Below are 21,545 nucleotides of genomic sequence, written 5' to 3' on the forward strand. Positions count from 1 at the left end.
GGTGGAGGGAGATTTTTGGGTTTTGTCATAGGGCACATGCACTCCCCAGAGACAGACAGAATGAGAAAAAGTGAAAAATCACATCCACATGGGGAGATGGTCATGCCACAATTCCTTCTCCTCCATTCTCCTCTCAGGATTTGGACATGCACACACAAATACCTGGAGTGATTTTCAAGCTGCCAGGTCTGGGACTGGAACTGTGGTCAGCCGTATAGGAATCCAGCACCTTAAGTACTGCACTACCTGCTGGACCCAAAAAGGATATTTCTTTTTTATTATTATTAAAGAGAGAGATTTTTGCTATGGGTTCATATGCTTGCCAGAGAGACAGAAAGTGAGATACCACACCACAATCCCATCTCCTTCACTCTCCTCTTGGGATCTTGGGCATGCATGCACATAGGCCTGGAGTGAGTTTTAAGTCACTGGGTCGAGGACTCGAACTGTGGTTGACCCTCTTGGAGTCCAGCAACATAACCATTACGTTACCTTCTGGTCTCAAGATATTTCTTAAGGGTAAGTAAAGCATAGTGATTTCATCTCCTGCTTCTCTTTTCTTCCATCTTATAATTCTGGGAAACAGAAATTGGCTTTCCTCCCAAACTGGCATTGCATTAGATATTACATGCAACCTAGAATTGATTTAAAGTATTAAAAAAGATATGCGTTGGTTATACTATGCCATGTTGTATAAGGGACTTGAAAAATTCATCGTTATTGGTATCTGCACAAAGGGACTGGTTCTATCCATGCCTTGGGGACAATGACTTACAGTATATATTTTTTCAATATTACTATATTTTCTATGCATTTCTTCCATAATAAATAGATGTTTGACTTTATATTGGGTCATCAGAAATGTCATGATATATTTTCATAGAAAAACATGGCATGACTTTTCTGATGACCCAATAAATCCTAATTTTCTCCAAAAGTAATGGATGTCTTAGGCAAAAAAGAACCAAGTTTACAAGTCCACAAAGGCAAATAAGAGAATCACATTAATAATTTAAAAAGGTTACCCCTATTGCATCATCAAGGAATAGAGAAATATACTTATTTTTAAAGGTTAAAGAGACGATGCACTTTTTAATTGGTAGTAGTGTATCTGTGGATTGCCAGCTTAATCTGCTCCTTCAATGCTCTGAGGACGTATTAAAAATGCATTTGCAAATGCCTTTCAGGACTTCACCACTTTATAAGTAGAGCAACTTCCATATTCAATAATATAAACAATATTAAAAACAAATTTATCATATCTTATTTATCCCTATTAAAGTTATCTTGGAAACCTGTAGCCTTATTCTGGTGAATCATTTACCGAAAAGAAAGTTAAACACACAGAGAGGAGAAAAACAAGTGGGAGTTTAGTAGTGTTTCACTGAATAGCTGTACCAACCATGAAACCTTTCTCGATATATTCAAATGAGAACCTCATTAACAAGGCAAATAATTCTGGGAGGATAAGTGCATCTTAAAACAATTTCAGGAAACAATACACAATGAAACTGCCATATGTGTTTCCTGTCTATGAGTGATACACCATACATAATGAGGTAGTGGCTACAAACATTTCACAGACTTTATTTTTACCATGGAAGTCTTCCAGTCATTCTAAGAGATGTTAAAATTAGTTTGGAATAACACTCACTTCTCTTAAAAGTTTTAGTTGTTGGCTTTGAGAATGATATTTTCTCACTGCTAAGCACTGAGGCATATACCATCAGTTATAATGAATTACTATCACATCTGCTGTCTCTTTTTAAGTTCAAGAAAAAAAATGAGTGACAGGTTTTAATTGGTGAATCAGGTGAGCAGATTTAACTCAACTATTTAAAAGCTGTCCCTAGATGACTTTTGACTACAAGTAAGAGTGTACCTTTGCAAATGCTGAATCTCCATCCATTCTGCAAATGGCTATGAGTATTTGCTTATTATTGTGTGCTTATTAGGAGCCAGTAATGTTTACAGAGGCAAAGAAGAAGGAGTGGACAAAGTAATCATTCTCAGTTCTCAGTGTTCACAACCCACTGCACAGGGGTTTTTAGGAAGACTCTGGGAAAATTAAAGAAGGGAAAAAATATGAGAGGGTGTCAGACTGGGGGCTCTGGGTACAATTTTAAATGAGATAAAACGGGAGGAGGTGGAGCCAACAGGTGGTATGATTAGGCATTGGATTCCCACATGACCAGCTGCTATCTGAGTCCTGGACTTAGCAGCTTGAAAATCACACAGGGCGTGCATTTGTCTGTGCCCAAAGTTCCAGGAAGAGAATGAAGGAGAAGGGACTTTGGCTAAGGGTAGAGGGGAGGGAATGATTCTTCACTGTCTTTCTTTTCAGCGAGTGCATGCATCCTATGGCTAAAACCTAAAATAGTAAAACAAAACAAAACAAAACTGAAAAGGGGAGGAGCTGCTCTGATAAAATGATTTTTGGAAAAAGACCTGAAGTATGTGAGTCAACAATCTACATGGATAGCTGAAGGAAGAAGAATTTACCTGACAGATGGTATAGCAAATGCAAAATTCTTGAGATGGAATGCACCAAATTTTGGAGAGATTGTGAAAAATTGGAATTTCATACATTGTTTGTGGGAACATAAGTGTTATAACCACTTTGGCAAAGGTTTTGCATCTTTTTATACAACTAAATATGTATCTACCCTGTAACTCAGTGATTCTAATCCAAGATGTTTACCAAGAGGGACTAAAAACATATCCACAAAAATATTTTTACAAGAATATTCAAAGCACATTTATTCAAAGTAGCACAAAACTGGAGAAAACACATATGTCTATCATGTGGTGATGGATTTTTAAAATCTGTGGTTTTTCATACAATGAAATACTCCCCCACCACCACACATGCACGCACCCATGTGCCATGATATGCACAAAATCATGAATGAAACTTGAAAGTTAATCTATGGAGTGGGAGAAAATCACAACAGTGATTACTCTTGGGAGAATGAGACTGAGGGGTAATTGGGAAAGGGCATTATGTTTTAATGGGGGTTTAGTTTATGCATTTGTACAAAATTTAAAACACTCGTTGAAAGGAATATTTAAAATGTTTGTATTTTTATAGGTAAATTTACATTCAAAGAAAAAAATAAAACCCAAAAAGTAAAAAAATCCTGGGAACCAGCAGTTAGCGTAATGGCTATGTCGTTGGACTCCCACGTAGTCGACCGCGGTTCACGTCCTGGACCCGGTGGCTTGAAACTCACGCCGGGCGCGTGTGCGTGCGTGCCCAAGATCCCGAGAGGAGAATGGAGGAGAAGGGATTGCGGCGTGACCATCCCCCCTGGGGGGTGACTTCTCGCTTTCTGTCTCTATGTCTCTCTCTGTCTGTCTGGCGAGTGCACGCGCCCTACAGTGAAAATCTCTCCAAAAAAAAAAAAGTAAAAAAATCCTAATGAAACACATCTAGTTAATGGTATGTGTGCTGTGCTCTCAGAAGTGAAATATGCTGGTTTCTGTAACTGTCTTTGGGATATACACATATAGAGGGAACAATGGAAGAGTAGAGGATCTGATATGTATGTACTATTGATTCAAAACTCTAGCTAATGGATGTACAGGTTGTCGGTGTAAAAATTTTTGGCTTTTCTGTAAATCTGACATTTTCATAATAAAATATTGACAAGAAAAGGAACAGTGAACCAGACTAGAGTGATAGAAATGGAGTCAAGAAAGGAAGTAGGAACAGATAGGCTGGATACATAAAGGTGAGGCAGGTTCTATTGGACCCTTTGGACTTTCATCATTAAAACTGTGAGAGTAATGAGAAATTATTTGATGTTTCTGGGTAAAGCAATGATATCTGATCTACATGTTACAAGCTGCTTATAAGATGTTGTTTAGACTGTGGGATAGATTAGTGTGGGGTAGATTCCTTCAGATGAAGCACAAAAACAGAAAGAGGAGAGAGAAGGCTATTGTAAGAAATAAGAAAAAAATAATGACAACTTAGATGAGGGTAGTAATAGTGGAGTGGTGAAAACTCTTAGGACTCTACCTTTACTCAAAAAAAAAAATGAATTAACAAAATTTACCAATGCATTTTTCTGAAGTCTTTAGATGGTACCAAGGTATAGGCTATAGTTTGCCCACTGTGGCTGGAATAAGAATTATGTTTTCATTTTAATAAGTTGAAAATGTCTTCTGGTCTGGCCTCAGAGGTAATATGCTGCTCAAGAGAAACCAGATTCCACATGTCACAGCAAGTGCCCAAGATCTGATGAACTGAAGAACTGTTGGAAGAGGATCTCATCATGACCAAATACTGTAGAGGATGCATCCATCTTTCTCTCTCTCTCTCTCCCACCCCCTCCTCCACTCGTGGTCTCCCTAGGACATGAACATGTGCTCTATTAAAAATTTTTATAACACATTTAAAATGTTTTCTATTTCCTCCTTTTATTTCTTCTTTAGTTTATGAAGTGTTTAGAAATATGTTGTTTAATTTCCAAATACATAGACGATTTTCAGATATTGGTCTACTTTTTTTCAATTTAATGCTATTATGACCTAACATTATACTCTCTATGATTTTAATCAGTTACCATTTATTCAAACTTGCCTTATATACCAGTATGTTATCTATCTTTATGAATGATCCAAGGGTATATAAAAAGAAGGTATATTCTGAAAGTGTTGGTTGGATTCTTATATAATAATAATTAGGTGTCTCTGAAATACTGTTTTGCTCTTCTATATCCTCACTGACAATTAATCTACTTATTCTATCAATTAAAAGGAGAGAATTGTTGGTACAGCTCTGTAGAACAGTGGCTAAGCACTGTGCCTAGAAAGCCATATCTCACAAGGCAGACCATAGTTCAAATCCTCTCCTCAACAGCTTGAAAAACATGTCAGGCACATGTGTGTGCATGCCTAAAATTCTGACTGGATGAAAAATTAGAGGAAAAATTATTGTGGTGTTTATGAAAGAGACTAAACACCCCATGCTTCATTTGGGGGTGTTTAGTCTCTTTCATAAACACATGTGCCCTCTGGCAATTAAAAAAGAGAGGGAGGATTACTGAAATATCAACTATAATTTTAATTTATAGATTAAATTATTACTTTATTGGTCAGGTTTAGATTTTGGCTCTCCTTTTCTTTGAAGTCTATCTAATTTGGCCTTGAAGAATTTACCCATTCTTATATTCTTTCTATTTCTTCCATGATGAATTTTTCTTCTATATTTAATCTGTTCCAACATGCTCCAGAATCAACCATCCTGAAATGCATGTACTCCATTTTATATTCTCATCAAAAGACTTCCCATTTTCCATTACCCTTTTATAATCACCCATCTCATACACAATTGTATATACATAGTGGTTCAAGTTCTTCTCCTATTTACACTATAATATAGTATATTCTGATTTTAACAGCACCCTGAATAAAATGTGCTCTTTTCAATTTTGTCAAGTAGAAATACCTGAAAATTGTCAAATACATGTCTCTACCTTCATCTTACGAAGCTTCTCAAATGGTTTATACTATCTGCACCCCGTCATTTTTGTTAAATTATGGTATAATTTACATAGAGGCAAATACACAGACTATGAATGTGTAATTCAATGAGTTTTAATAACATGTATAACCAAATGACTCAAAAAATCAAGACAAAGAATTATTGCAAGACACCCCAGACAGTCATCCTGAATTACTTTCGAGTCACCAACCTTCAGAAACAATCACTATACTAATTTCTAGCATGTAAATCTGCTTTGCCTGTCCTTAAAGTTTAAATAAATGAAATTATAGAAAATCTCATAATAAGTAATGAAATAAAGTAATATAACAAGAAATTTATTGTGTGTTGCTCATTTCTCTAAATTTTTAAAAATCTATTTAAGTTGCTTTATCTATAAATCATTCTTATTATAATTAAGTGTATTCATTTTCTGTTGCTGCATAAACAAATTACTAGAAGTTCAGTGGCATAAGAAAGTATCAATTTATTTTTTCATGGTCATCATAGGTCAGGATTCTTGGCACAGTTTAACTGGATCCTCCGCATAGGGATGTGTCCTCTGCACAGACTAGGTGTCCGCAGCGAGGCCGCACTGCCTTTTGAAACTAGAGTTCTTTTCTAAGCACAAATAATTGTTGTGTGAATTCAGTTCCTTGTGGCTATAGGACTGAAGTCTCTACTTCTTCATTGATTGTCTACCAATGGCTGTTATCAGTTCCTAGAGCATCTCAGAGTCCCATGTCACATGACCTTCTCGCTTACTCTCTCACAAAATAGAAACTGATTTCTTCAAATCCCGAAGGTCAATTCTCTCTTCAGGAACAGTTCTGTCTCTTTTAAGAGTTTCCACCTACATAAGTTAAGTCTTCCTAGAATAATCTCATTTTTAATAAACTTGAAATCCACAGACTTAGAACTTTAATTATATATGGTAAAGTCCCCCCACCTACGCCAAATAACACAATCTAATTCGAGAAGTGCTATCTCATCACATTTGCACATCCTGCTCACACTCAATGAGAGGAGACTATACAGCACTTAGACATCAGCAAGTGGGTATCTTAGAGGTCACCTTGGATAGAATTCTGTAGACCACATTAAATGTTCCATTGTTTACTACAATTTATTTTTCCATTGTCCTATTATTGGACATATTAGTTTTGACTTTCTTGCTATTACAAATAAATCTTCTATAAAAAGGTAAGTATAAATTTTATATGGATATGTTTTCATTTTTCCTGTAAAAACATCCAAGAGTAGAACGGTTATCTGCTCCACCCAACACCACCAAAACACAGCTTTTCTGGACCTCCCTTATAAAGGTTATACAAGATCTGCTGCTCTGATCTGGAAGATTAGTCATCAGCCCCTCCTAACCCACTTTGCCAGGGACACACTTGAGAACTAGGGCTATTCTCCCATCCCTTGGGATTACAGAACTTACTCCAAAAATTAGAAAGAAGTGAGTACAATATCAGATGCTTAAAAATCAATGCATATATATATATGAAAGAAAATAGCTCTCCTCTAAAGGATTACAATAAATCCTCAGTAATCATGAGTAAAGCACATGGAAATGCCAGAAAAAGAATGCAGAGCATTCACGACAAGGAAGCTCAATGAGATGGGAGAGAAAATGGACATTCAATTCCAGAAGATGAGTAAATCATTCCAAGACATGAAGGAGGAATTCCATAAAGCTTTGACACCTAAAAAAGGATCAAACGAAACTTCTGGAGATAAAGAATACAATACAGGAGAGACTTTTCTTTATTTACTTGTCAGAGCTCTTTTTATATTCGTATTTTGCAAGTCCTTTATGAAATACACTAATTATAAAAATCTTTCCCATAACATTATGTGAGAAGTAAAAGGAACAAGTTCAGTCACTGCGGTGCAGCGATAGCAAGTGTCATGCAAGGCTGAAAGCCACATGCTGACTGTCAGTTCAGATCCTTGGGTTGGTCTGAAAACAGACCATAGATACTCAGAATCCTTAGAAGCTGTAGAGCTGGGGAAAGTGGTTCAAGGCATAACCAGACATTGTCAAAGGCAGTTCTCTCTCTCTCTCTCTCTCTCTCTTGCATACATGCTCTCTCTATTACAGTAAAAATAAATAAATAAAAGGAAATAGTGCTCTTAGCTATTATTCAGTCCACTGGGCAGAGAAGAAATTTAAATTAAATTAATGGTGTATTACAAATGTGGTATGTGTCAAGAAGGAAAATTACAGGATATTTTAGAGTGTGCAACAGAAGGACAAGTTTCTTATTACATTATAAGCACTCCCGCTATTTAAAAAACAAGAGTTTGATTTCATTTCATTCAGATTTACCCTGCCAATGCGTCTTAAGTAAAGTGAATTGAAGGGAGCCCTGAGGTCTCAAGTAAAATCCCTACTGGAATGAAAACATAATAGTTGCTGAATGTGTATACTAGGGAGTCTTCAAAAAGTTCCTGGAAAGTGTGTATTATGAAAAAATTATGCATGGATTTCATTTTTTTTTGCACCAAAGTAAACGTGTACTTCAATTCTATTTTTGCATAAACTTTCTAAAGCCCCCTTGTTTATGTGTGTGTTGTTATCAGAATTCACATATATCTGCTATATTATTCATCTATGGAAAATACTGTTATAAACTATCCTAAAGCCGAGCAATTTGAAAGCAATCATTTATGCTCACTATTCTTGGGTCTCTTGGAGGTTGATTGATTCAGGCTGAGCTTGCCTTTCTTTCTCCTGCAGGAACCAACAGGCTACTGAATGTGCTTTCCTCCTGGGAAGGCAAGCAGTGAATGCACATAGACAGAAGCTCACTGGAGGTCTTGTGGCCTAAGTTTTAAAATGACACGTTTCTACTCCTGTATCAATTTATTGACCAAAGAGAGTCACAAAACTGAGTGCAAAATCAAAGGATGAGGGAATAAACTTCACCCCTTTTCCGGAAAAAGCTGTAAGACTATGGTAAAGAACAGGATTAGGACACCATCGGGGCCAGCAGATGGCATTGCAGTTACAACACTGAACTCCCACATGGCCGACGGCAGTTCAAGTCCTGGACCTGGTGCCTTGAAACTTATGCCAGGCATGTGTGTGTGCATGCCCAAGATCCCAGAAGGAGAAGGGATTGTGGCATGGTCATCCACCCTGGGGCATGTTTCTTACTTCTTACTTTCCTTTTCATTGTCTCTGACTCTGTCTCTCTCTCTCTCTCTGGCAAACAAATGTGCCCTAAGACAAAGACTTCTCAAAAAAAAAAAAAAAAGGAAGGCATTAAGAATTAAGTCATGGACACAAGGTAGAACAAATAAGGCTTTCTAAATCAGTTGTCTATTCTTCCTTTCTATGGAATAGAAACAGTGTCTTCTCTGTTATTGCATTGCTAATAGAAATACTTAAGACTGGGTGAATTTGGGAGAAGAGAGATTTATTTGAAAAACTCATCATTCTGGTATTAAAAGAACAAGGGCATGGACCTGCGGAATGACTGACAGAAACACAGAGGATGATGCGGTCAGAGATTAAACAAGCTGTTGGCAACTCTCTCTCTTTCATAGTGAATGGTTCCCATAATAACTAACCTCTTCTCACTAGAGCTATACATCACTGGGTCTCCTGAGATATTACTAATATGGCCATGACAGCCTTGCTTTGATGATACAATTACAATGATCCAATCACCAACCATTAGGCATCACTACCTCCAACACCAAATTTTCAAACATGAAACTTCGGGGAACAAACCATTATTCAAACCATAACAGGCAAGAATAATAACTGCTGATTTGACAAAGAAATACAGGGCAACAAATACCACTTCATCATGTGAGAGTTTACACGTAATCATAAGTAGATTTTTAGTCATAATGAAAAACAGGAGAAATAAAAAGAGTGATAAGGCAATAATTATTTTCTTTGCAAGTTTAAAATAAATGCTTCTACTTGTCGCAATTGTTTTGCAGATATATGCCAGAATAAAGAAAGGAAACATCTTATATAACATATGATTACTGCTGTTACTCCTTCTACAAAATGCTCTTTTATTGTATGGAGTATTTTTAGTAAGATAATGTCATTTTTCATTTCTTTTTCTTATCCCAATTCTAGTTCTATTTCTTATGGGATTACTTTGGGCAGCCAAGTATTTTATACTTTGATGGTGACCTTTCAGGATCTTTCCTAACATAAAAGACACTTTTTAAAATAGTTTTATTCTGTATTCTGTAATTGCCTCAATTTCAGACTCTTTTGTCCCAGGCTGTGTAAGAAAACCTAATCAAGTTTAGGACTAAATTGTGTGCTGTCTTCAATCTTAAATAGCCACTTTCTTGTTCTTTTTAATGGAGAAGTCTGATTCCTTATTAATGTTTCCCAATTTCTATATTTTATTTAACATTTGCAGGACCTCTGTAAAGGGCTGTACAATAAGATGTGGATTTTAGTATAAAAACTTACCAAAGAAGGGTTATTCTAATATCTTTCTTTACCTAAGAGCAGTTGCTTTATGTAATATGTAAATAGAAAGAAATTACTAAATAATATTTTAATTGTTTTTAATGCCCAGTTGGTCAGAAATAAGAGAAAAATTCACTCTAAAATACACTTGCTTTTGTTTTTGATATAGATAGTTTTATTTTTTATTATTATATCTGTTTGTGGAATAAAATGTGATGTGTTAATCATGTTTTTACAATTGAAATTATTAAATCAAGTGAATTAAAACACCTGTAAACTCACATATTTATCATTTTTGTGGTAAGAACAGTTAAACTTTACTTTTAACAATTTTAGAATACACAGTAAATAGTATTAAATACAGTCACCGTGCAGTAAATACATCTCCAAAAATATTGGGTCATCAGAAAAGTCTTGACATATTTTTCTGGTTTTTCTATGCAAAAAGGCATCATGACTTTTCTGACAAACCAATCATTTCTCTTCACTGAACCTTTATACCCTTCCAATCTCTCCCCATCTTCCAAATCCTTAGTTCTCACTTTGAGATAAGCACCATTCTACTCTTCACCTTCTGTAAGTCTGACTTTTTAAAAATTCTAAATAGAAATTAGATAATGCAGCGTTGGTTGTTCTAAACGTGACTTATTTCACTTAGCATAATGCCCTCCTGTTTAATTCCTGCTATTGTACATATTTATGCAGGTGCAGTGGGATTTATCATTACAAAAATAAAATGCATAGAGGTCCAAACAGTGGTGCAATGAGAAAACCCAATGACCTGTGAGGCTGGTCCACACGAGAAGATCTTGGGATCTCCCTGAGTACACCAGGCATGTATGTGCCCATGATTTGGGGCTGGCTAACACTGGAGGTGGATCACAGCATCATGACCTTTTGGGGTGCTGTCTCTTTCTCTATCACTTACTTACAGAAGAAATAAAAAAAGTGAACTTGAAAAAATATTATAATATACAATGATTAGTTCAGGTTAATTGATATATTCTTCACCTCGACCATTTGTCTGAATTCCCTTATCTGTTAAATTTGGAGTACAATATCTCCTTTGAAGTATAATTTAAGAGTTAAATGAGGGGCCAGCAGATGTTATAATGGTTACATTGCTGGACTCCCATGTAGTTGACCGTGGTTTGAGTCCCAGACCTGGCGGGTTAAAATTCACACTGGGGAGGTGTGCATACATGCCCAAGATCCTGAGAGGAGAATGGAGGAGAAGGGGCTACGTCATAGCATTCCCCCTTGAGGGATGATCTCTCACTTTTTGTCCCTCTGTCTCTCTCTGTCTTTATGATAAGCACATGCACCCTACAGCAAAAAATCTCTCAAAGATTTAAATGAGTAAACATATATTGAAAGAGCTTCAAATTAGATATCATTTAAGTTTACATACCTCGATACTTTCAGATAAGAGAAATAAGAAATTTCTGAGTCCAACACAGTTACCATTCCCAATTTGGTTATGTTCATCCCTGCTTCAAAGAATGTAGAAAGTATTGGTAATATAAGAATCACATGAAGAATTTTTTTAAACCAGCCTGTAAAAAAATTATACAGAATAAATCTACAGGTCAAAGACAGGCTGGCTGGTGTCTGTAAAAACAAGCTGAGACACCAGTGCCAATGATGCAGACACCGCTGGTGTCTGAAGAAGCTCTAAGTAGCCTCCTTTAGATCTCTCTCTCTCTCTCCAGATTATGATAAAATACATTAATAATAATGTGTCATTTCAACATGTCAGAATTGGATGAAAAGGAATTAAATGAAAGACAAAAAAAAGAAAAAAATTAGGAATTCTTTTGCTCTAATTCACTCATGCATCTTGAATTTCTTTTTCAATTCAATGTTCTGACATCTCAGTAATGACTATAATATCCTGTTAGAGCAAACACCTCTCAGACTTGATCCTGTTGCAGACTTAAATGAGGTATTCCATAGTGATAAGTGAATTTTTATTGAAGAAAATTTTAAAGAGGTTCAGTTTTCTTTCACTATTTTCTATGCTACAAAATCTATACCTTAAAACTCATCCATATGTAGGACCTGTTGGTTCTTCTGGGTCAGTGTATTTCACAGGTATTGGAAAGTGCTTTTCACCACTCTAACATCAGAGCATCACTCTATATTATGAGGTTCTATTTATAGAAATAGTATTTAATAAGTACTTTTTCTGTATCAAGCTCTTTGCTAGGGTTTCACATGTATTATCTAATTTAATCCTCACAATAGGCAGAAGAATTAAATACCATGGTCCTTATGTTACAGAAATGACTGTTTTGTTTCAATTTGGTTTTTAAATTTGCCAGAGGATGCATGAGCTCATCAGAGACAGAAAGGAAGAGACAGGCAGAGAGAAAATGAGAAAGCACCCCTCATCCCTGTGGGAGATGGTCATGCCGCAATGCTTTCCTCTCCATTTCTCCCTCCTTTCAGAAATTTGGGCATGCATGCACATGCACCCAGCATGTTTCTCAAGCCTCTGGGTTAGGACTCAAACCGCACAGGTGGCCATGTGGGATCCAGCTGCTTTAACCACATCATGGGTTAAAGATGGGTGGTAGAAGATGACACTTTTAACAAGCACTAATAGGTTACTCTGATAAAGATTGTAAAGGATATGTATTGACCTTCATCAGATACCAGAGTTAGTGCTTGGATATTAACATTCTGAGAAAATGTCATCATTTATTGAATGTCTCTAAACTGCCAAGTATTGGGATAACTATTTCAAAGACAGTTTTTAATCAGACATGAACTTCACTGAGTAGAGGTATAACCTCCATAAAAGTTTGTGAACTGAAATATTTCTAGTGGTTACAGAAATCGTAGTCCTCATTGCCCAATGATGTACATATTGTTAAATTCTATTCACAGAGATAATTTAATTGCAAATAGTGTAATTTATTTGTTTTCTAATCTGCAATAATTTAAAAATATTTATACATATACATGTAAATTTATAATGACAACACAAATCTTGGATATTTTATCAGAATTTTTTCTTCATTTTCTACTTGGCTACATGTTTGATTCTTCTTCAACCTATATCAGGTTAACCTTAAGCCTAAACGTCATATTTCCCATTAATCAGGTTTATTTTTCCCAGAGAATTTATGTATGTACTATATATATGTATAGTCATGTGTCCCTTAATAATGTTTTGGTCAATAACAAATCACATATTCAATGGTGAGCTCATACGATTATAATGGAGCTGAAAACTCCCCTTTGCCTAGTGAAGTAGTACCTATCATAACACCATAGCACAAACCAGTACTCAAGCATTTATAATGATATTGGTGTAAAATCATCTACTGTGCAGCCAGTGAAATAAAAGTTTAGCACATACAACTATATACAGTCCATAATACCTGATGATGATAATGAAAGATTATGTTACTGGTTTATGTATTTATTTTGTGAAATTTCTTACTTAAAATGTACTCCTACTTACAAAAAGAAGATTTATATGAAAAGTTTAAAATAAAATAAACAAATAATCTTAAATTTTTAAATAGAGACAAGCTTATAGATTAAAAATATAAAGAAAAAATAGTTTTGTACAGCTGAAAAGTACATTTGTTTTAAATTTTGTTATGACAAAAGAGTCAAAAAGTTTTAGAAATTTAGAAAAATTATAGTAAGCTAAGGTTAGTTAATTATTAAAGAAGGAAAAAAATTTAGAAGGTTTTTCCCCATAGGGTAGTATGTTTGCCAGAGAGACAGAAAGAGACAGAGAGAAAGAAAGTGAGAAATCATCCCCGGGGTGAATAGCCATGCCTCAATCCCTTCTCTTTCATTATCCTCTTGGAATTCTGGGCATACATGCACCAGCATGAGTCTTAAGTCACCCAGAAGAAATAATTATTTTAAAATAAATTTAATTTAGGCCAGTCAGTGGCATGATGGTTTAGGTGGATGGTCAACTGAGTCGTTTGAGTCCTGGACCTGGTAGCTTGAAAAACACCCTGGGCACATGAACATGCATGCCCCAAATCCCAAGATTAGAACAGAGAAGGTGTGGCCATCTCTCCAGGAGGTACTTTCTCACTTATTCTCTCTCTTCATCTCTCTCTATCTCTCTCCAGAAAGCACATGCACCTTGTAGCAAATTATAAGAAATAAATTTAGTGTAGCCTAAGTGTACAGTGTCTATAGTCTACAGTTAAGTTCTAGGCTTCACCTTCACTCCCCACTTACTGATGAACCCAAAGCAACTTCCAGTCCTGCAAGTTCCATTCTTTTTTGTTTTTGTTTTCAGGTTTTTGCCATAGGACATGTACACTCACCAGAGAGAGATAGAGATTGGAAAAATGAGAAATCACTCCCCTAGGGAGGATGGCCACACCATAATCCTGTCTCCTCTGTTCTCATCTCAGGAGTTTGGGAATGTGCACACATGTGCTTGACATGATTTTCAAGTCACTGGGTGCCTCAAACCACAGTCTGCCATGTTGAAGTCCAGGGCCTTAACTATCACATGAGCTGCTGGGCCCCCTGCCTGTTCCATTCTTGATAAGTGCCTACATAGGTGTACATTCTTTATCTTTTATACTGTATTCTACTGTACCTTATCTATATTTGGATATGTCTAAATATACAGATTCCACTTGTTCCTCAGTGGAAAAGAAAAATCAAGATTGTTATATATGGCATTCCTAGCTATACACTGGTTTCTACTTTTGAACATAATTGGTTCCAGTGATCAATTTGTCTATGACTCATTTATATCACACTAATTTTATTAAGTTAGCATTATACTATATTTTAATAACTAGTTGTCTTTTTCTGTACATGGTCAATTTTCCTATTTTTCATAAAATTTAGATATCTGTTTCTTATAAATTTTAATAAGTTATTTTGTTTTTTGTATTTATGATATTAGTGTTAAATAATTATGCTTATGGCATCTTAGTCTAGTTTCTAATTTCAATCAATATGGACTTAGAGTTATTGATTTGGGATGATTTTTGTTGCTATTGTTGATAAATAACATTTCTTACAGTTAAGTAGGTACCTACTTTTCTGTTTTACTTGTATTTCTTTTAAATAAAAATGTGTTTCTGAATGTTTTCAAATTCTCTTTCAATATTTTTACCTTTAATTCTATCATTTTTCTGCATGTTGAAGATAAAGATTTGGACATTTGATTATCTTAATGACCCACATAATGGGCAGATCAACAATTTTTTCCTTTTAGTAGGGACATCAATAATGGTGTTTTTCAGACTTTAAACAACTTTTCATAAATAGTACTCCTATTCCCTTTTCCATTGAGGAGACAGAAAGCAACCAAGAAATTTGGAATATGATGCTTTTAATTCTAGCCAAAAATACTGATACAAATTAATAACCATCTGGATTTCTTCTGATTTTGTCTCCAACCAAGGAGAACTAGTCACTCTTCCAAATTCCTTCTTTGTGCTTAATTTTAGCATTGCTCTGATGCAACATACTTTATATTAGTTTATTTGCATCTCACAGAAAAACATGCATTCTTAAAGGCAAAATTCTCTCTTTTTCCAGTTACCAAAGTGTCACCCTATAGTAGTTGCTAATAAACAGTTGCTTAATAATAGAGCTCTATTTATTTATCCCTTGCCTCAAAAATGTCAGAATGAGGAGGAAACATTAAATAAACAAGTGCTTATTTTGTTTGCTGTCTCTTTAAAAGTTCAGTCTTTTTTAAAGAAAGTTTAAAAGTTAACTCATTCTCTACAAAATTAAGAATGTTGTTCTGCTGACAAGGAGAAATGTGCTATGATTCTGGCTGAGCCATAATGAATTCTGTACCATCTGTTAAGGATTAAAAAGAAATAGAAAAGCAAGGGGTGGTGAGTTTATTTAGATCGCAGATCTAATCAATAAGCATCTTCAATCTACTTAAAAATGTCTGTAAATGCAAAGTTTTAACTGCTGCTTTATATTTAGTATCACAGAAAACGAGCCAAAACCACAGCAACCCCTCATGGTGAATAGTACTCAGTGTCTCCTTGCCATAAAAGATGGGGTATAGAACAAAGATTATTGTATGAAGTTCAGATTATGTCAGCCAAATAGTGAAGAGCCAATACATGTACTGACTCTAACCATCAGGGGTTTAACATCAACCACTTCAATCTTTTCATTAATGAGCAGTTTATGTTTTGTTCATAAAAGAAATGAAAACTTGTACAGTTTAGATATTCCCAAGGATTGTACCCCAATTATTTAAAAGTACTTTTTAAACTAAATGCTATCAATTCAACCACTATAATTTAAAATAAATTTGCTCAGAATGTATTTCCATGAAACTCAATATTTAAATACTTAAAAAATCAGAAAATTTCCTCATACCATTCTTCCCTGAATATTTACCTTGTTTCCAAAATGAACCTTCACATGCCCAGCCCAATGGCTATGTCCTTGAAATCTTTTGGAAAAAGACTGCACACAAGGAAAATCAGATATGCTGTTCTACAGGCTTAGTTTTTATCTTTTGTTCTTGATCTCTCTTTGAGACAGTAAAGGCAGTATCTCTAGCTTTTCTGAATACAACCCCAAAGAAAAACGTTTAATTGTGTAAACAGACACTTGTATTCCTAAACTATGTCCTTTTACTTCATACAACATCACATCTTCACTCCAGGTTAACAGAAATCAAGTTATTTATTCTAACATTCATTGACTTATTCAAGAATTATTTTTGAGCACCTATTATATGCCAAGAATGGTTTGAAGAACTAAAGATAAAGTTATGATCAAGATGAACTTTGAACTTTATAAATACTGTTTGAATATTCAAAAATTATATATATATATATATATATATATATATATATATAGAGAGAGACCTGTTGGTTCTTCTGGGTCAGTGTATTTCACAGGTATTGGAAAGTGCTTTTCACCACTCTAACATCAGAGCATCACTCTATATTATGAGGTTCTATTTATAGAAATAGTATTTAATAAGTACTTTTTCTGTATCAAGCTCTTTGCTAGGGTTTCACATGTATTATCTAATTTAATCCTCACAATAGGCAGAAGAATTAAATACCATGGTCCTTATGTTACAGAAATGACTGTTTTGTTTCAATTTGGTTTTTAAATTTGCCAGAGGATGCATGAGCTCATCAGAGACAGAAAGGAAGAGACAGGCAGAGAGAAAATGAGAAAGCACCCCTCATCCCTGTGGGAGATGGTCATGCCGCAATGCTTTCCTCTCCATTTCTCCCTCCTTTCAGAAATTTGGGCATGCATGCACATGCACCCAGCATGTTTCTCAAGCCTCTGGGTTAGGACTCAAACCGCACAGGTGGCCATGTGGGATCCAGCTGCTTTAACCACATCATGGGTTAAAGATGGGTGGTAGAAGATGACACTTTTAACAAGCACTAATAGGTTACTCTGATAAAGATTGTAAAGGATATGTATTGACCTTCATCAGATACCAGAGTTAGTGCTTGGATATTAACATTCTGAGAAAATGTCATCATTTATTGAATGTCTCTAAACTGCCAAGTATTGGGATAACTATTTCAAAGACAGTTTTTAATCAGACATGAACTTCACTGAGTAGAGGTATAACCTCCATAAAAGTTTGTGAACTGAAATATTTCTAGTGGTTACAGAAATCGTAGTCCTCATTGCCCAATGATGTACATATTGTTAAATTCTATTCACAGAGATAATTTAATTGCAAATAGTGTAATTTATTTGTTTTCTAATCTGCAATAATTTAAAAATATTTATACATATACATGTAAATTTATAATGACAACACAAATCTTGGATATTTTATCAGAATTTTTTCTTCATTTTCTACTTGGCTACATGTTTGATTCTTCTTCAACCTATATCAGGTTAACCTTAAGCCTAAACGTCATATTTCCCATTAATCAGGTTTATTTTTCCCAGAGAATTTATGTATGTACTATATATATGTATAGTCATGTGTCCCTTAATAATGTTTTGGTCAATAACAAATCACATATTCAATGGTGAGCTCATACGATTATAATGGAGCTGAAAACTCCCCTTTGCCTAGTGAAGTAGTACCTATCATAACACCATAGCACAAACCAGTACTCAAGCATTTATAATGATATTGGTGTAAAATCATCTACTGTGCAGCCAGTGAAATAAAAGTTTAGCACATACAACTATATACAGTCCATAATACCTGATGATGATAATGAAAGATTATGTTACTGGTTTATGTATTTATTTTGTGAAATTTCTTACTTAAAATGTACTCCTACTTACAAAAAGAAGATTTATATGAAAAGTTTAAAATAAAATAAACAAATAATCTTAAATTTTTAAATAGAGACAAGCTTATAGATTAAAAATATAAAGAAAAAATAGTTTTGTACAGCTGAAAAGTACATTTGTTTTAAATTTTGTTATGACAAAAGAGTCAAAAAGTTTTAGAAATTTAGAAAAATTATAGTAAGCTAAGGTTAGTTAATTATTAAAGAAGGAAAAAAATTTAGAAGGTTTTTCCCCATAGGGTAGTATGTTTGCCAGAGAGACAGAAAGAGACAGAGAGAAAGAAAGTGAGAAATCATCCCCGGGGTGAATAGCCATGCCTCAATCCCTTCTCTTTCATTATCCTCTTGGAATTCTGGGCATACATGCACCAGCATGAGTCTTAAGTCACCCAGAAGAAATAATTATTTTAAAATAAATTTAATTTAGGCCAGTCAGTGGCATGATGGTTTAGGTGGATGGTCAACTGAGTCGTTTGAGTCCTGGACCTGGTAGCTTGAAAAACACCCTGGGCACATGAACATGCATGCCCCAAATCCCAAGATTAGAACAGAGAAGGTGTGGCCATCTCTCCAGGAGGTACGTTCTCACTTATTCTCTCTCTTCATCTCTCTCTATCTCTCTCCAGAAAGCACATGCACCTTGTAGCAAATTATAAGAAATAAATTTAGTGTAGCCTAAGTGTACAGTGTCTATAGTCTACAGTTAAGTTCTAGGCTTCACCTTCACTCCCCACTTACTGATGAACCCAAAGCAACTTCCAGTCCTGCAAGTTCCATTCTTTTTTGTTTTTGTTTTCAGGTTTTTGCCATAGGACATGTACACTCACCAGAGAGAGATAGAGATTGGAAAAATGAGAAATCACTCCCCTAGGGAGGATGGCCACACCATAATCCTGTCTCCTCTGTTCTCATCTCAGGAGTTTGGGAATGTGCACACATGTGCTTGACATGATTTTCAAGTCACTGGGTGCCTCAAACCACAGTCTGCCATGTTGAAGTCCAGGGCCTTAACTATCACATGAGCTGCTGGGCCCCCTGCCTGTTCCATTCTTGATAAGTGCCTACATAGGTGTACATTCTTTATCTTTTATACTGTATTCTACTGTACCTTATCTATATTTGGATATGTCTAAATATACAGATTCCACTTGTTCCTCAGTGGAAAAGAAAAATCAAGATTGTTATATATGGCATTCCTAGCTATACACTGGTTTCTACTTTTGAACATAATTGGTTCCAGTGATCAATTTGTCTATGACTCATTTATATCACACTAATTTTATTAAGTTAGCATTATACTATATTTTAATAACTAGTTGTCTTTTTCTGTACATGGTCAATTTTCCTATTTTTCATAAAATTTAGATATCTGTTTCTTATAAATTTTAATAAGTTATTTTGTTTTTTGTATTTATGATATTAGTGTTAAATAATTATGCTTATGGCATCTTAGTCTAGTTTCTAATTTCAATCAATATGGACTTAGAGTTATTGATTTGGGATGATTTTTGTTGCTATTGTTGATAAATAACATTTCTTACAGTTAAGTAGGTACCTACTTTTCTGTTTTACTTGTATTTCTTTTAAATAAAAATGTGTTTCTGAATGTTTTCAAATTCTCTTTCAATATTTTTACCTTTAATTCTATCATTTTTCTGCATGTTGAAGATAAAGATTTGGACATTTGATTATCTTAATGACCCACATAATGGGCAGATCAACAATTTTTTCCTTTTAGTAGGGACATCAATAATGGTGTTTTTCAGACTTTAAACAACTTTTCATAAATAGTACTCCTATTCCCTTTTCCATTGAGGAGACAGAAAGCAACCAAGAAATTTGGAATATGATGCTTTTAATTTTAGCCAAAAATACTGATACAAATTAATAACCATCTGGATTTCTTCTGATTTTGTCTCCAACCAAGGAGAACTAGTCACTCTTCCAAATTCCTTCTTTGTGCTTAATTTTAGCATTGCTCTGATGCAACATACTTTATATTAGTTTATTTGCATCTCACAGAAAAACATGCATTCTTAAAGGCAAAATTCTCTCTTTTTCCAGTTACCAAAGTGTCACCCTATAGTAGTTGCTAATAAACAGTTGCTTAATAATAGAGCTCTATTTATTTATCCCTTGCCTCAAAAATGTCAGAATGAGGAGGAAACATTAAATAAACAAGTGCTTATTTTGTTTGCTGTCTCTTTAAAAGTTCAGTCTTTTTTAAAGAAAGTTTAAAAGTTAACTCATTCTCTACAAAATTAAGAATGTTGTTCTGCTGACAAGGAGAAATGTGCTATGATTCTGGCTGAGCCATAATGAATTCTGTACCATCTGTTAAGGATTAAAAAGAAATAGAAAAGCAAGGGGTGGTGAGTTTATTTAGATCGCAGATCTAATCAATAAGCATCTTCAATCTACTTAAAAATGTCTGTAAATGCAAAGTTTTAACTGCTGCTTTATATTTAGTATCACAGAAAACGAGCCAAAACCACAGCAACCCCTCATGGTGAATAGTACTCAGTGTCTCCTTGCCATAAAAGATGGGGTATAGAACAAAGATTATTGTATGAAGTTCAGATTATGTCAGCCAAATAGTGAAGAGCCAATACATGTACTGACTCTAACCATCAGGGGTTTAACATCAACCACTTCAATCTTTTCATTAATGAGCAGTTTATGTTTTGTTCATAAAAGAAATGAAAACTTGTACAGTTTAGATATTCCCAAGGATTGTACCCCAATTATTTAAAAGTACTTTTTAAACTAAATGCTATCAATTCAACCACTATAATTTAAAATAAATTTGCTCAGAATGTATTTCCATGAAACTCAATATTTAAATACTTAAAAAATCAGAAAATTTCCTCATACCATTCTTCCCTGAATATTTACCTTGTTTCCAAAATGAACCTTCACATGCCCAGCCCAATGGCTATGTCCTTGAAATCTTTTGGAAAAAGACTGCACACAAGGAAAATCAGATATGCTGTTCTACAGGCTTAGTTTTTATCTTTTGTTCTTGATCTCTCTTTGAGACAGTAAAGGCAGTATCTCTAGCTTTTCTGAATACAACCCCAAAGAAAAACGTTTAATTGTGTAAACAGACACTTGTATTCCTAAACTATGTCCTTTTACTTCATACAACATCACATCTGCACTCCAGGTTAACAGAAATCAAGTTATTTATTCTAACATTCATTGACTTATTCATGAATTATTTTTGAGCACCTATTATATGCCAAGAATGGTTTGAAGAACTAAAGATAAAGTTATGCTCAAGATGAACTTTGAACTTTATAAATACTGTTTGAATATTCAAAAA

This window comes from Tupaia chinensis, unplaced genomic scaffold, assembly GCF_000334495.1.
Source record: "Tupaia chinensis unplaced genomic scaffold, TupChi_1.0 Scaffold000622_1, whole genome shotgun sequence".
NCBI lineage: Eukaryota > Metazoa > Chordata > Mammalia > Scandentia > Tupaiidae > Tupaia > Tupaia belangeri.